We start from the raw sequence: 16,838 nt of genomic DNA on the forward strand, positions 1-16,838 counted from the left end.
CCTCTTTAGCACATTTCATTGGCTACAACAGCAGCGGCGGAGGAGGAGCCTAGACTAGTTTAAAAAAGGACGGCGGGCTCAGAGGAGCCCTCTTTCTTACGTGGTTGTTTTCTATACTGCAGGAGAAAGGAGCGTCGGTCGGCTTAGCTCTGATATATATTCACAGATCATTTTTACACTTAATAAAGTGTTTTAAAGAGTACTTTCTGGACTTCCCGACTGCTTTCTTCAGGACCTTTTGAACAAAAGATTTATCCTAACACACACCAGCACATATTATTTATGCAAAACCAATAGGCACTCAAAACCCTTTTTTTGAGTGTGTAACTGGTAGGTTAGAGCATCATTTTATATCTGTGGTGCTCTGGTTAGAATGTGCACCCAACATGTTGCACAGATGGACTGTAATACCTCTTTCTGTTTATTGGGGAATGTGGGGATGGGTAAATTATGCTTGATTTAAATATTATAAATGTGAGAATAAATGCACAGCAAAGGAAGGTCACACACTGAAAAATGTCCCTGTGCGCGAGTAAGCACTGGAATGTGTGCTTGAAAGTGCTGATTCTTAAAGCTATCGGGTGTGGAAGCAAACTTGCAGTTTGTTTCAAGTGAGTGAAACAACAAGCTGGAGATGCAGGAGATTGAACCCTGGACCTCATACATGCAAAGCATGCGCTCTACCACTGAGCTACATCCCCTTTTCTGACACAGCAGGATTGCTGTGGCTCTATAGCTCTATTGTAGAGAATAAGACCGACAGGCAAGACATGGTCCTTAATTAAAAAATTTTGGAATGGAGATGCTGGGGCATGAACCCAGAACCTCATACATGCGAAGCATGCGCTCTACCACTGAGCTACTTCCCCCACTTGCACTTCCCCCACTTGCACTTCCCCGGTTGGCTCCAAAAGACATTAAACACTCAGTTAACAAGCTCCATCATGTCATGCAAGCCAATAGAAAGTCCAATCCAAAATTAATCTAACTCCTGTACCTTTGCTCAGTCAGCTGGGTGAAGTTTAAAACAAGCTTGTGATTGAGTCTGACTAAGTACCTGGATATTTCAAGGGATTGTGACACTCTGGAGCTCATACAGGCACGACATGCAGTACCTCTAAGCTGCCATCCCTATGTAGAGGAAATGTGCTGGTGTGGAAGCACAGCATTAATGTGGTAAATAAGACCTGCAAGGGAAATTAGGAAAAGAGTTGTGTTTCTTAAATTAGCCTAGAGGGAATGTGAACTAGAGCATATTGGTCATGTTTTAAAATGAGAGCATGCATGTTAAAGGCACAAACGGGGATTGAACCCGTGATCTTCGGTTTACGAGACCGACGCCTTACCACTTGGCCACCGCAGCTCTCTAAGTAGCTGGCAGAAAGTTGAAAAAACGTTCTTGTGCAAAAGTAACACCTGGAAGCTGAGCACATTCTTAAAGTCCAAAAGCAACAAGCAGAACGGCAGCGATTATTCTTAAACTCATCGGCTTTAGAAGCACACTTGAAGCTTTTTTCTAGCAGAGTGAAATAAGCCACAGGAGAGGCAGTGGATTGAACTCTGGGCCTCATACATGCAAAGCAAGCGCTCTACCACTGAGCCACATCCCCCAGAACTGGCGCCAATGCAACAGGTACAGGACTCTTTGCAAAAACAAAAAGAGACCCATGACCAGGTATCTTTAGCATCTAGCAGGCAGAGGATTGCAAATTTAAAGGCACACTTGCAGAGTAATCTGTGGTAGCTGTTAAGAATTGGCTCTGCAAGCCAGTTGACTCCAAAACACATTAAACACTCAGTTAACAAGCTGCACCGTGTCAATAAAGCAAATGGAAAGGCTGGCCAAAAAGGACCAAACCCCTGGCCAATGTTCCTTCTAAGCTGCGCGCGTGCGCAATTGCTCACTGCTGACATGGTCTCTGCGCACAAAAAAATGCAACGGCGCACAAAAAAAAAACAAAAATAACGCGTTCCCACGCCTTAATAACGCGTCAGATTAGTTTTCTTTGTGTATCTTTTTTAGTTTGTTTGGCATTCTTTGTTTCGTTTTAGGCGCATACCTTAATAAGCGATTCAGATCACGCTTTCTTAAGTTCACTCTGTAGTGTAGTGGTTAGAGTGTCGGTCCCTTGAGCTAGCTGATGTGAGGGGTTCGAAACTGTACGTTTTATTTTTTTTCATTATCAAATTGCGGTTACCGCTAATGTCATTTTGTCCTTTCTGTTTTCCTTTTTTCAACACACCCACAGTTCCTTTATATACAGTGTATCACAAAAGTGAGTACACCCCTCACATTTCTGCAGATATTTAAGTATATCTTTTCATGGGACAACACTGACAAAATGACACTTTGACACAATGAAAAGTAGTCTGTGTGCAGCTTATATAACAGTGTAAATTTATTCTTCCCTCAAAATAACTCAATATACAGCCATTAATGTCTAAACCACCGGCAACAAAAGTGAGTACACCCCTAAGAGACTACACCCCTAAATGTCCAAATTGAGCACTGCTTGTCATTTTCCCTCCAAAATGTCATGTGATTTGTTAGTGTTACTAGGTCTCAGGTGTGCATAGGGAGCAGGTGTGTTCAATTTAGTAGTACAGCGCTCACACTCTCTCATACTGGTCACTGAAAGTTCCAACATGGCACCTCATGGCAAAGAACTCTCTGAGGATCTTAAAAGACGAATTGTTGCGCTACATGAAGATGGCCAAGGCTACAAGAAGATTGCCAACACCCTGAAACTGAGCTGCAGCACAGTGGCCAAGATCATCCAGCGTTTTAAAAGAGCAGGGTCCACTCAGAACAGACCTCGCGTTGGTCATCCAAAGAAGCTGAGTGCACGTGCTCAGCATCACATCCAACTGCTGTCTTTGAAAGATAGGCGCAGGAGTGCTGTCAGCATTGCTGCAGAGATTGAAAAGGTGGGGGGTCAGCCTGTCAGTGCTCAGACCATACGCCGCACACTACATTAAATTGGTCTGCATGGCTGTCACCCCAGAAGGAAGCCTCTTCTGAAGTCTCTACACAAGAAAGCCCGCAAACAGTTTGCTGAAGACATGTCAACAAAGGACATGGATTACTGGAACCATGTCCTATGGTCTGATGAGACCAAGATTAATTTGTTTGGTTCAGATGGTCTCAAGCATGTGTGGCGGCAATCAGGTGAGGAGTACAAAGATAAGTGTGTCATGCCTACAGTCAAGCATGGTGGTGGGAATGCCATGGTCTGGGGCTGCATGAGTGCAGCAGGTGTTGGGGAGTTACATTTCATTGAAGGACACATGAACTCCAATATGTACTGTGAAATACTGAGCAGAGCATGATCCCCTCCCTCCGGAAACTGGGTCGCAGGGCAGTGTTCCAGCATGATAATGACCCCAAACACACCTCTAAGACGACCACTGCTTTATTGAAGAGGCTGAGGGTAAAGGTGATGGACTGGCCAAGCATGTCTCCAGACCTAAACCCAATAGAACATCTTTGGGGCATCCTCAAGCGGAAGGTGGAGGAGCGCAAAGTCTCGAATATCCGCCAGCTCCGTGATGTCGTCATGGAGGAGTGGAAAAGCATTCCAGTGGCAACCTGTGAAGCTCTGGTAAACTCCATGCCCAGGAGAGTTAAGGCAGTTCTGGGAAATAATGGTGGCCACACAAAATATTGACACTTCAGGAACTTTCACTAAGGGGTGTACTCACTTTTGTTGCCAGTGGTTTAGACATTAATGGCTGTATATTGAGTTATTTTGAGGGAAGAATAAATTTACACTGTTATATAAGCTGCACACAGACTACTTTTCATTGTGTCAAAGTGTCATTTTGTCAGTGTTGTCCCATGAAAAGATATACTTAAATATCTGCAGAAATGTGAGGGGTGTACTCACTTTTGTGATACACTGTATGTTTATATAAATATATACGAATTTCTTCAGTTCTGAATTGCTCTTCTGTTCTTCTGTTGTTTATTTATATTAACGAATTGTTGAAACCTTTTAACAGTTCAGAGTCACAAACAATATAAACACCTTATAGAGTACAGGGTAGAGCATTGCTCCCGGTTCGATCCCGGTTCGATGTTCGCTTACTGCAACTTTTTTCCTATCTGCTTTTGGGTCTCACCAGACTGTTACTAAACATCTGCACAGCAGGAGCTTCACACACTGGAAGTCAGTGCCTTATAATAAAAATATTCATTGTGTTTTCAAAATTGGAGTTTATAGTTGGCTTGGTTTGGTCTGCAGTTCATGTTTTGCCATATTTAAAATTAAATATTTATTTACTTCCAATAGCGTTAACATACTACCCAGGTCATGAACAAGATTTTTGTAATTTTGTATTGTAAGTGGGCTAAAGCACTTCATGAAAAGTATTCTAACAGAAATGCAAATGCTGAAATTTGATTATTTTATTAAACCATGTAACTTGGATAGATGCGATGCTGGCGTGACCACAGTGCACACATCTGATGTTGCTCACAGTGGTCCAAGGGACCGCTCAGGGAGTTTGTGTGTTTGCTCAGACACATGAAAAATTAGAGGGAACATTGCCCCTGGCCCTTTTGCCCAATTAGTTAGGTAAAGATTAAAACTGATTTGTGAATGGGTCTGGAACAACTACCCGGATATTTGAACGGTTTAATCTAAGCTACAATCCCTGTGTAGCAGTAAGATGCTGCTGTGGAATTACAGCTTTGATGTGTTAGGTAAGTTCTCTTGTGCTGTCCTATAGCCGTTGATCTTTTTAGCCAGGTGAAGTTTACAAAAGAAAACACTTGTGATTGTGTGTTTAACGACCAAGTGTTTGTTTCAAGGAGCATTTTGTCTGTGACTTCAAAAACAAAGCACGAATAAGACACACTCTGGGAATGAGCCGTGAGCTTTGGTTTCCTAGAGCGACGCCTTAGCCCAAGGCCATGGTAGCACAGCAAAGAAAGGTCACACACTGAAAAATGTCCCTGTGCACGAGTAAACACTGGAATGTGTGCTTGAAAGTGCTCATTCTTAAAGCTATCGGGTGTGGAAGCAAACTTGAAGTTTGTTTAAAGTGAGTGAAACAACAAGCTGGAGATGCAGGAGATTGAACCCTGGACCTCATAAACACAAAGCATGCGCTCTACCACTGAGCTACATCCCCTTTTCTGATTCAGCAGGATTGCTGTGGCTCTATAGCTCTATTGTAGAGAATAAGAACGGCAGGCAAGACATGGTCCCTAATTAAAAGCTTCTGAATGGAGATGTTGGGGTTTGAACCAAGGACCTCAAACATGCGAAGCATGCGCTCTACCACTGAGCTACATCCCCAACTTGTGCTTCCCAGTGTAAACCTCCAGTGGTGTATAAAGTACCGGAAGGCCATACTTGAGTAAAAGTACAAGTATCTTACCAGAAATTTACTTAGATACAAGTAAAAGTCACCTTTTAAAATATTACTTGAGTAAAAGTCTAAAAGTATCTGATGTTTAATGTACTTAAGTATTAAAAGTATTTTGATATTAAATGTACTTAAGTATTAAAAGTAGAAGTAAAAGTAAATGCTGTTAGTATAAACTGAAGCGGTCATTTAGAAAAATATAAGATTGTTCTTTTAAGCCTGTAAACCAACTTAACAAGCTTTTTTTCCTTGCTTCCATCTGAACATGATCTGTGCCAATTTGTGATTATAATCAGCTGTTCACATCACCTATTTGAAATCACGTGATTATTTAGTTGTTTTTAACCTTATTACGAGGACTAAATTGCCCTGTTCCAACTTTTTTTAGAATGTGTTGTAGCTTAAAATGCACGTATGTGTATGTTAAGAATGAAGTTGACCAGACAAAACATGAAATATTTTGGGTTCATAAAAGATGGAATAAGAGTCGATGTAAATGTAAAAAACACTGCATCTATTTTATTTGCATTTTCTATACTGTTCCATTTTTTTTATTTGGGTAGTACATTCAAGTTATAGATACTGTATATATCCCAATAACCTAAAACAACTGAATTTTGGCAGAATTAATTTAAAAGCAAAAGCAAGTTTAACTAAACGTGTGGCACTTTTAACCCTTTAATGATCTGCTCAACCATTAGTATAATCTAAATAGCTGGGTAAAATAAGCTGTATTTAAATAATCTTGGGCTGTATCTACTCCCTGATTGGCGTGTGTTAAACGTAAAAAATATTGGTATTCTTACTTTAAGAAAACGCCATTTCTTTTTTTAAGATTTATACTTTATTGATTTTCTTCTCTCCGTTTCACAATACAAAACAAAGCAAATACTTCTGCAGATACATGACATATATACCGAAGAGTGAAAATTTAAATAAAAAAAAAAAAAATAAATAAATAAATAAATAAAAATAAATAAATAAAAACTGTCAACATAGAAAGAGTAAAACATCAAACGAAAAACACAGTCAGGTATCCTCATAAACTCACAAAAAAAAAAAAAAAAAAAAAAAAAAACTTATCATTTTAGAAAAACCTTAACATTTTTAATGCCATTCCTCATAGGTTGAAATACAATAAAATGAATAACTCCCCACTACATACATTTAATTATCTGATTCTATCTCTTCCTCTTCTTCTAAATAACTTAAATATCTTCCCCATTTTTTAGTAAATCCGTCCATCCTCTGCCAGAGCCTGAATGACATTCTCTCATAAGCTGCCACTTTTGCCAGTTAATTTTGCCATTCATGTGTAGATGGGATACCTGGTAATTTCCATTTCCTAAGAATTATTTGTCTTCCAATCATAATACAGGTATGGATCCAGTTGGCCAGAGATTCTGGCCACTGTATCAAAACTGTTTAGCCATATACTGGATGACAGATTTAGATATGGGTTGTTTTTGACTATATGACTCACCCTTTTCCAAATCTGTTGCATATTCACAAGAATGGGGTGTGATCTACCCTGTTCAGGTAGTCTAACAGATAGACAGTGAAGGAGAGGCAGTGGAGCTACCACTGACTGTTCAATACCATACCATGGTGGAGCTCTTTCAGGAGGTAGTGACCAGTGGGCTAAATGCCGCAGACCAAAAGCATAATAATAATATAGAAGTTTTGGAAGCCCAAGTCCCCCATCTCCAACCAGTTGCTGTAATTTCCCCAAATGTTGTGCATATTGTGTCAAATTGTTTGAAATATTTTAATGGGAATTCCAATGGTAAAGCTTGTAATAAGTAATTAATCTTAGGAACACTATTCAATTTAAGTGTGTTAACCTTGCCTGCAAAGGATAGATTTAAAGTTGACCATCTGCTTGTGTCAGATGCAATATTTTTCAATAGGGGATCTAGATTTTCTTTAACAATATCTTTAATATGCGGGGGGAACAATATACCTAAGTAACGTATCCCCTGTTTTGGCCATTGAAAATTTCCTGCCTGAAAAAGTGAAGCAGGACAATATTGTGTTAATGCGAGAGCTTCTGATTTTGCCCAGTTTATCTTGAAACCAGATACTTTAGAGAAAGAGTCAATATTATTAAGAACCGCCGGGACCGATTTCTCAGGTTCAGTAACAAATAACAAAATATCATCTGCATATAGCATTAACTTATGTATTCCACCTCCTAACATAACTCCTGGAAAATTTTGGTCCCTGCGTATTGTTATAGCCAAGGGTTCCAAAGCTAGACAAAACAATAATGGTGAGGGCGGTGAACCCTGGCGAGTTTCTCTACCAAGTTTGAAGTATTCTGAGCTAATACCATTTGTCCACACTGCTACTTCTGATGAATTATATAGCAGTTTGATCCAGTTAACAAAAGTTTTGCCAAATCTGAAAGTCTCAAGGGTAATAAATAGGTATTCCCATTCAACACGGTCAAACGCTTTTTCTGCGTCTAACGATATGGCTGCAGTAGGAGTATTATTATTGGATACCGCCCACATAATATTAATAAGACGTCTTATATTATCCGATGAGCTTCGGTTACGAATAAATCCCACCTGATCATTGTGTACTACAGAGGGGATCACCTCCTCAAGTCTGTTTGCAAACACCTTTGACAAAATCTTAATATCTAATGGAATTAATGAGATTGGACGATAATTTTTGCAATCACAAGGATCTTTACCTTTTTTCAAGATTAGTGTAATTAGTGCCTGTGAGATAGTAGGAGGTAACTGCCCCACCTCATACGCCTCATTGAACATATTGTGTAGTAGTGGAGTTAATTCATCAACATAGCATTTAAACAGTTCTGCTGTAAGCCCGTCCGGACCGGGTGTTTTGCCAGTGGGTAATTTGCGTATTACATTTGCAATCTCCTCACCCGTAATAGGGGAATCTATAAAATTTTTTTGCTCTTCTGTTAATTTGGGTAATTTTAAATCCTCCAAATATGCACGGATTTCCTCAACCTGAATATTTGTTTCTGACGTATATAACCTTTCATAAAACTCTCTAAAAGCCTTGTTAATTTCTAATGGTTCCACTTGGAGGATACCAGAAGAGTCCTGTATAGCAGGGATAATAGCTGTTGATTCTCTTTCTTTTATATAACTAGCAAGTAGTTTCCCTGCTTTGTCACCTGACTCAAAATATTTCTGTCTTAATCGGAACAACCCAAATTCTGCCTTTTGAGACAATATATTATTGTATTTATACTTCAATTGGGTCAGCATTCTCCTTTCAGGTAATGATACATTAGTTTTTGCTTTTGTTTCTAAGGCTTTTATTTCTTGTTCTAATTGTACAGTTTTGTCTCTCTGTTTTTTTCTTATATGATGCATGTTGGATGACATAGCCCCTAATTACTGCCTTAAGTGTTTCCCAGACCACCCCATCCGATGGCTTTGATGGAACATTGATCTCAATGAATGTACTTATATGTGTTCTTAAGTTTTCCCTAAATTTTTCATCCTGGAGTAAGGAAGAGTTAAGTATAAACCTAAATGATCGCTTTCTTTTGATATAAGGCTTTATATTAAGGTCAACATTCGCATGATCAGCGATTATAATATTTCCAATTGAGCAATTCAATATGGAGGGGAGAAGAAGTTTAGATACCAAAAACATATCGATTCTTGAGTATGTTCCATGAACTGCTGAGAAGAATGTATAATCCCTGCCTACCGGGTTTTCAATTCGCCATATGTCAACCAGGCCTAGCATAGCACACATATCTCTCATTGTTAATAGAGCTCTAGATGTTTTTAGCCCCCTCAGTTCACTGCGGTCTAACACTGGATCCATAACTAAATTGAAGTCTCCTGCCAATATTACTAGATAGTTTCCCAAACTAAGTATCTTATGCTCCAAATCCGAAAAAAAGTCGGGATTGTCTATGTTTGGTGCATATATATTTGCCAATATCATTTGTTGTCCCTGTACTTCTGCCAATAATAAAATCATTCTGCCATTTTCATCCTTAACCACTTTCAAATGTTTAAACTGTAAGTTTTTATTAATCAAAATGATCACCCCTTTGCTTTTACTATTTCCCACACTACTATATACTTGACCCACACAATCATTGCATAATTTTTTAGACTCTTCCACTGATAAATGTGTTTCTTGTAAAAAGATCACATCATATTTTTTGGGTTTTAGGTAAGATAATATTTTTTTCCTTTTTATTGGATGTCCTAAACCCTTAACATTCCATGTAGTGAAGGAGATTCTACCAGATTTAGCTGTTACCATAGCCATTACATAGTATCTGCAAATCTATCAACAGAGCCACGTGAGGAACGGCACAATCAGTCGAGTTTAAAGTAAACAAAAACACAAATGCAAAAAGATAACATATAACATCGTGTACATGCGCAATGCGCATCAAAACCGAACAAAAACCATCTACAGGGTCCATGAAACACCGACTACGGATCGCCCCACGAAGAGCCACTCACACGTCGCCATTATCTATAAACTTTTTGTCAGAACAAAAATAGACATTCCACTGAAGTTTACAACAGTAAACCTATCCGCATTTCCCGAATACTTCCTGATACGCTTTTAGTGCAAAATTCTAACATCGAGAGCAGAGAATTTCTTTACACAAACCACTCACCCGATCTGGTTCTAATTTACATGCATACTTATCCATAATTATTTGTTCATTTTGCGGATATATTCCAAAGCGTCTTTGGGATTATTGAAACGTTTATATCCACCGGCAACTTGAATCCTCAGAACCGCCGGATACATCATGGCGAATTGGATCTTTCGCTCTTTGAGCAATTTCTTGCACTCTTTAAATTGGTCTCGCTTCAGTTGTGTGTCTCTTGCGAAATCAGGGAAAATCATGATACGTTTATCATTCCAGTACAGCTCACCTTTCTCTCTTGCGAGCCGTAAGATGTAGTCTCTGTCCCCCGATCTCAGAAAACGGGCCAGGATGGTACGCGGTCTTTCACCTGGATTTGGACGTGGTATTGGGGCTCTATGTGCGCGCTCGATTTCCAACTGCCGCTCATTAGTGTCAATGCACAACATTTTCGGTATCGTTTCTTGTAAAAACTGCGTAGTATTTCCTTTTTCAATTCCTTCAGGAAACCCAACCAACCGAATGTTATTGCGTCTGCTGCGTTTTTTCTCGCAGAGAGCTTCTAATTCTGATCTAGCTGCTGGTGGGTTAATTGCGGCCTGATCATTTATCTCGCGATTTGTATCTTCAAGAAATTCCAGTCTTTTTTCCACGTCCGTTATCCTGGTTATTAGAGCTGATAATTTTCCCTCAATCGAAACAGTAGTCTTTTTAACCTCTGCCAAACCTTCAAGTGCACTCGCCATTTGTTTCAGAGTCTCATATATTTTGGCGATATCCTGGGCCATATCGGTCTGTTCATCCTCATATTCGCTCTCGTCATCTTGATTAGTCTTTGCTTCAGGGCCTTGCGAGCGTAATTGCCTCTTACATTCACCAAATGTATTAATTTTTGGTTGTTTTGACATCTTTAAATTATAATTCACTGTTGTGTGCAAAAAGAATTACTTCTGACAGTTTTCGGATAGTTTCAAAAGGATAAAAATAATGACGCGTCACGGAGCTCCCCGCTACACAGCTTTCACCTTCATCGCGTCACGTGACTCCCTCAGAAAACACCATTTCTAACTTATGTGTCAACCTGAAGCAGCAGCTGAAAAATCATCCATAAAATTTTGAAAGTTGAGTTCTTGTTGAGAGCATTAAAGGGTTAAAGACGTGCTGCATGTTCCTCAGCACCATGAAGGTTTCCTCTGTCAGTGTAATACAGAAGTTATCTGAGGAAATATTTGTCTGTAGGTGAGTTTGTCTGCACTGAATTAATTACAAACTAATGTAGTGAAACGTTTTATTTGTGGTTCGAATGTAATCGGTAGCTAGATATCTGAAAATGTTAATGCTAATAATAATAATAATAAAAACAATGGTGCTGTGGCTTTACTTTGTTAATCATTCCTAACTTACATCAGTGTGTTAGACGGGGAGATTCTGAAATGACGATTATTCTGTATCTTTGAGTGAACGATGCGCTTTTACAAAACGTTTGCATCTGCGCATTAATGTGTTTAACCACTGATGTAATTTACAAGCGCAGAATTCGCCAAACCTGCTGCAGTCTGTCACACATCTCACATTGTTTAGCTAAAAAATTCTTGTCGTTTTATTCTGTAGTAACGAGTAACGAATTCGCATACAGCAAATGTATCGGAGTAAAAGTACACAATTTCTTTAGGAAATGTAGTGGAGTAAAAGTGAAAGTTGCCGAATTTTTTTATACTCCAGTAAAGTACTGTAACGAAGTATTATTGCTTCGTTACTATACACCACTGTAAACCTCCAACGGGTACGAGAGTCTTTGCAAAAAGAGAAGCAGAACCAGGAGCAGGAATCTCTAGCCTCTGTCAAGTGAGGGATTGCAGATTTAACAGCACACTTGCATAGTCTTCTGTGGTAGCGGTTAAGAACTGGCTCTCTGAACCGGTTGGCTCCAAAAGACATTAAACACTCGGTTAACAAGCTCCATCATGTCATGCAAGCCAATAGAAAGTCCAATCCAAAATTAATCTAACTCCTGTACCTTTGCTCAGTCAGCTGTGTGAAGTTTAAAACTGGCTTGTGATTGAGTCTGACTAAGTACCTGGATATTTCAAGTGATTGTGACACTCTGGAGCTCATACAGGCACGACATGCAGTACCTCTAAGCTGCCATCCCTATGTAGAGTTGTGTTTCTTAAATTAGCCTAGGGGGAATGTGAACTAGAGCATATTGGTCATGTTTTAAAATGAGAGCATGCATGTTAAAGGCACAAAGGGGGATTGAACCCGTGATCTTCGGTTTACGAGACCGACGCCTTACCACTTGACCATCGCGCCTCTCTAGGTAACTGGCAGAAAGTTGAAAAAACGTTTTTGTGCAAAAGTAACAACTGGAAGCTGAGCACATTCTTAAAGTTCAAGAGCAACAAGCTGAACACCAGCTTGATAGTGATCGTTCTTAAAGCCATCGATTTTAGAAGCCCACTTGAAGCTTTTTTCTAGCAGAGTGAAACAACAAGCTACTGGAGATGCAGGGGATTGAATCCTGGGCCTCATACATGCAAAGCATGTGCTCTACCACTGAGCTACATCCCCCGGAACTGGCGCCAATGCAACAGGTACAGGACTCTTTGCAAAAACAAAAAGAGACCCATGACCAGGTATCTTTAGCCTCTAGCAGGCAGGGGATTGAAAATTTAAAGGCACACTTGCAGAGTAATCTGTGGTAGCTGTTAAGAATTGGCTCTGCAAGCCAGTTGGCTCCAAAAACCATTAAACACTCAGTTAACAAGCTGCACCGTGTCAATAAAGCAAATGGAAAGGCTGGCCAAAAATGACCAAACCCCTGGCCCTTTTGCCCAATTAGTTAGGTAAAGATTAAAACTGATTTGTGAATGGGTCTGGAACAACTACCCAGATATTTGAACGGTTTAATCTAAGCTACAATCCCTGTGTAGCAGTAAGATGCTGCTGTGGAATTACAGCTTTGATGTGTTAGGTAAGGTCTCTTGTGCTGTCCTATAGCCGTTGATCTTTTTAGCCAGGTGAAGTTTACAAAAGAAAACACTTGTGATTGGGTCTTTAACGGCCAAGTGTTTGTTTCAAGGAGCGTTTTGTCTGTGACTTTAAAAACAAAGCACGAATAAGACACACTCTGGGAATGAGCCGTGAGCTTTGGTTTCCTAGAGCGACGCCTTAGCCCAAGGCCATGGCAGCACAGCAAAGAAAGGTCACACACTGAAAAATGTCCCTGTGCACGAGTGTGGAAGCAAACTTGAAGTTTGTTTGAAGTGAGTGAAACAACAAGCTGGAGACACAGGGGATTGAACCCTGGACCTCAAACATGCAAAGCATGCTCTCCACCACTGAGCTACATCCCCTTTTCTGACACTTCAGGATTTCTGTGGCTCTATAGCTCTATTGTAGAGAATAAGAACGCCAGGCAAGACATGGTCCCTAATTAAAAGCTTCTGAATGGAGATGCAACCCAGGACCTCATACATGCGAAGCACACGCTCTACCACTGAGCTACATCCCCGACTTATGCTCTCCTGGATAAACCTCCAACGAGTACGAGAGTCTTTGCAAAAAGAGAAGCAGAACCAGGAGCAGGAATCTCTAGCCCAGGGGTCACCAACAAGGTGCCCACGGGCACCTGGTCGCCCGCAGGGACCACGTGAGTCGCCCGCAGGGCATGTTCCAAAATAGCACTAGTGACTGGAGCTCCGTCTAAACCAGACCTGGGCATTGAGACATCCCTAACCGGCCCGCATGAGGTTCGAGGCAATTAAAAATCAGACGTAAATAAATGTACATCAAACACGCAATATAACAGGATTGTTTTTGATGGGAGCGCTATGTCTTTAAATATCTGTAAGTTTCGTTTTATGTGTGCGAGTGTATCGGGCTTCACCGTGATGCGAACAGAACTGAGTGTGACTGACGGTGAAGTTTTTAACAAGACATGAACTTCTGAAGTATTTATTTACTGAAGTCAGGTGTAACGCTGGTTAAGGATCAGAATTTAGGCTCGAAATTGCGGTACTAAACAGAGAAATACAAGAACATGAACGATGCGGAGCGTCACACCTGAAGCTTCACTAACTAAACTGCAAAAGCAACAAATACTTTTTATAAGATTTAACACATACAGAACTGAAGCAGTCAGCACCAGCTTTGTGATTTCCAACATCCAACAATAACAAAGGACTGAAAAACAAATGTGGTAATTAGACTCAAAACAAAATAGTTTAAAAACCTGCACATTTGTTCACATTTGTTTTTTTTTATTTTTTATTTTTTGCTTTTTATTTGTTTAAAAAGTAAAATAATGTTGATGTTTTTTCTCTGCCTACTTCTAATTTTCTGATTGTAACATCTAAACATTAACAGCTTATTAGAACTGCACAATTTACTGCTTCTCATAAAGAGCAGTAGTAGTCTAGTGCTTAAGGTACTGGACTAGTAAATACAAGGTCGCTGGTTCAAGCTCCTCCACTGCCAGGTTGCTGCTTTTGGGCCCTTGAGCAAGGCCCTTAACCCTCAATTGCTTAGACTGTATAGTGTAACTGTAATTTAAGTCGCTTTGGATAAAGACGTCGACGCTAAATGCTGAAAATGTAATGTAAATGTAAATAAAGAGATAAAATTAATATTGAGCAGAAATAAGTTCACCTTATTGGTCCGGCCCTCCATAACAGTAACAGTTTCTTATGTGGCCCCTTGGAAAATTTAACTGCCCACCCCTGGTCTAAACATTTTATTTGTGTTGCTGCTCTTTTTGAATCAATAACACTTGCATTGATGTAGATTTAAAAATGACAAAATACTGAATATAACATTTAAAAAACAATAATGTTTGATGTTTATATGAGCGCTGATATGGTCTGGGTGCGGAGTTTTAAAACGTGCGCATAACGCTGAGACAAGCGAGCTACGCATGCGCAGCTGCGATACGGAGCAAGATGCGGGTTTTACCATGAAAAAATAATAACAAAAAAAACAGAAAAGCGAAAAAAAACTTAATATTTTCACAATGATTGGGAGGAATGTGGAGAGACACTTCAGTACGTGTTACAAAAACTTCCCTGTACATCGCAGATTTTGTTTAAAATAGTACATAACTGATAATAAACATGATTTGTTCTAAAATGTTGCAAAGTTAAGTACAGTAAGAGATAAGTACAAACAGGACAGTATTTGACTGCAGTAAAGTTAGTTTAATATTCAACATTTGACATTCGATCATTTTGATCTTTATAAATGGTTGAAAAAACACCTAACACTCACTTTATTTATGATTTCTTACACAGATAAAAGTAGGCAACATACTACAAAAACTATTTTATGGTAATTTTAGGATTACATTGTATTTATTTACAGAAAGGTTATAATGAAACCGTTTATCAAGCTCCCACTTCATCTAACGAGTTAGGGAGATGAAACACTTGCGTCATCAAACTAACAGAGAAACATAGGAGACGTTTACTCTGCACTTATTACAGAGAGATAAATACATTAAAGTCTTGTAATTATTTGATTAATTAATGTCAAACTATTTTTATACAAACACATTAAATACTACAAACCATATTTTTTCAAAATAACGTTTGTATTTATTTTCCATTAATTTTAAAGTATCAATAAAGTATGAAAAGGTTTGTCAAAAATTTTATAATGGAGATGAATAAATCTATAAAGATCTCAATAATTTTTATTTAGCATTTTTATATACAATCAATCTTCCTCACCTACTACAAACCTTGTTTTAAAATTAATTTTTATATTTATTTTATAATAATTGTATTGTGCAAATAAAAAAATCTATTAAAATCTTGTATAATTTCATGAATTAATGTCTAACTATTTTTTATATACAAAATTAACGTCCCTTACCTCCTACAAACCTTGTTTTTAAAAAAATCCTTTTATATTTATTTTATATTAAAATATAATAAAGATCAGTAAATCCATAATAAGTGTGATGATAATTTGTAAAAAAAAAAATTGTGTGATTTTGATCAAAATGCTACATATGTGCTCATTCATACAAAACTGTCAAGAAAGATATTTACAAAAATATCAAAGATGTGATAGCTCTGACAGATTTAGATTATTAGAGATAAATAATGTTACATGTTGAAATATGTTTCCTACCATGGTAAATCGTTGTTAATAATTATTCTGATGAATCATTAACATCAACATATGATCAGACAGTCTCTTCATATATATGAAAATTGATAATAATAATAATAATAATAATAATAATATAATTAAAGGTGAATCATGCAACTTTATGTTATTCAGGAAGTTTGTATCACCAAGTAGCCCTTCGCATTATTCAGTAGCCTTTAAGTAGCTCTCGGTCTCGAAAAGGTTGGTGACCCCTGCTCTAGCCTCTGTCAAGTGAGGGATTGCAGATTTAACAGAACACTTGCATAGTCTTCTGTGGTAGCGGTTAAGAACTGGCTCTCTCAACCGGTTGGCTCCAAAATACATTAAACACTCGGTTAACAAGCTCCATCATGTCATGCAAGCCAATAGAAAGTCCCATGCAAAATTCATCTAACTCCTGTACCTTTGCTCAGTCAGCTGGGTGAAGTTTAAAATGGGCTTGTGATTGAGTCTGACTAAGTACCTGGATATTTCAAGGGTAAAAGTAACAACTGGAAGCTGAGCACCTTCTAAAAGTTCAAGAGTAACAAGCAGAACGCCAGCTTGATAGTGACTGTTCTTAAAGCCATCGGCTTGATAAGCACACTTGAAGCTTTTTTTCTAGCAGAGTGAAACAGCAAGCTACTGGAGATGCAGGGGATTGAACTCTGGGCCTTATACATGCAAAGCATGCGCTCTACCGCTGAGCTACATTCCC

At 38.8% G+C, this 16,838-nt stretch overlaps 8 non-coding genes across 8 annotated transcripts; all 8 read right to left on the reverse strand.

Annotated features, from left to right (window-relative positions):
- Positions 1-629: 629 nt before the first annotated feature.
- Positions 630-701, reverse strand: trnaa-ugc (transfer RNA alanine (anticodon UGC)). The gene has a single exon. It is a non-coding gene; the product is annotated as a tRNA-Ala (tRNA).
- Positions 702-797: 96 nt separating this feature from the next.
- On the reverse strand, positions 798-869 carry trnaa-cgc (transfer RNA alanine (anticodon CGC)). The gene has a single exon. It is a non-coding gene; the product is annotated as a tRNA-Ala (tRNA).
- Positions 870-1,291: 422 nt separating this feature from the next.
- Positions 1,292-1,363, reverse strand: trnat-cgu (transfer RNA threonine (anticodon CGU)). Its single transcript has one exon. It is a non-coding gene; the product is annotated as a tRNA-Thr (tRNA).
- A 3,701-nt stretch (positions 1,364-5,064) lies between these two features.
- Positions 5,065-5,136, reverse strand: trnat-ugu (transfer RNA threonine (anticodon UGU)). The gene has a single exon. It is a non-coding gene; the product is annotated as a tRNA-Thr (tRNA).
- Positions 5,137-5,231: 95 nt separating this feature from the next.
- trnaa-cgc (transfer RNA alanine (anticodon CGC)) lies at positions 5,232-5,303 on the reverse strand. Its single transcript has one exon. It is a non-coding gene; the product is annotated as a tRNA-Ala (tRNA).
- Positions 5,304-12,229: 6,926 nt separating this feature from the next.
- On the reverse strand, positions 12,230-12,301 carry trnat-cgu (transfer RNA threonine (anticodon CGU)). Its single transcript has one exon. It is a non-coding gene; the product is annotated as a tRNA-Thr (tRNA).
- A 186-nt stretch (positions 12,302-12,487) lies between these two features.
- Positions 12,488-12,559, reverse strand: trnaa-ugc (transfer RNA alanine (anticodon UGC)). The gene has a single exon. It is a non-coding gene; the product is annotated as a tRNA-Ala (tRNA).
- Positions 12,560-16,766: 4,207 nt separating this feature from the next.
- Positions 16,767-16,838, reverse strand: trnaa-ugc (transfer RNA alanine (anticodon UGC)). The gene has a single exon. It is a non-coding gene; the product is annotated as a tRNA-Ala (tRNA).

This window comes from Trichomycterus rosablanca, chromosome 14, assembly GCF_030014385.1.
Source record: "Trichomycterus rosablanca isolate fTriRos1 chromosome 14, fTriRos1.hap1, whole genome shotgun sequence".
Lineage (NCBI taxonomy): Eukaryota > Metazoa > Chordata > Actinopteri > Siluriformes > Trichomycteridae > Trichomycterus > Trichomycterus rosablanca.